Raw genomic sequence first — 688 nt, forward strand, 5'->3', positions numbered from 1 at the left:
ATTGCAGAGAAGCAATCTTTTTCGATGGTGTTGGACTACAATACGCTAACGACCTTCTTTATGGAAGTCTGAATTTTTGTGAAAACCATTCTGCACTCATGCAATTGAATTGATTTGAGTTGCTTGAATATTTTCACTTGTTTTGTCAAGGAAAAATGTATATATCAAAATTTTATTAATAACATAAACTTATTTGTTATGCATGCATAAATACTTTATTGAATTTAATATTATTATTTGTTACAACCTTGTACGTCGTGATCAGCAAACTCCTTTTCTCACTTCACTCTGAGCAACTTTGTACCTCATTTTACATTGTTATATCATCAGAAAACCTTCGAAAGCATATAAATGTCTCTATACAGAATTGAATTACACTACAGCTGCACAGTAACCTAATGGACGATGTGGTCAACTTTGCTATTAATGTAGTTTTCCCTTATCAGGCCATATCGCGATGCAAGTGTTCCGCGTAGAGTTAGATTATTATAGTTATAACTACAATTTTTGTTTTTTGTCCTTTGCTATGCAGGATAATGCATTAATAAAGTTGTGCAAAAAATGCTAGAAAGCACTGAAACATTATTATACGCCACGCCAGAATATATTGGTTGACATATTTATGATCAATTTTCAATTATAATCCACTTTCGTAATATGCGCTTATTCTTTTATTAATCCTACTGGT

This window comes from Amphiura filiformis, chromosome 5, assembly GCF_039555335.1.
Source record: "Amphiura filiformis chromosome 5, Afil_fr2py, whole genome shotgun sequence".
NCBI classification, from domain to species: Eukaryota; Metazoa; Echinodermata; class Ophiuroidea; order Amphilepidida; family Amphiuridae; genus Amphiura; species Amphiura filiformis.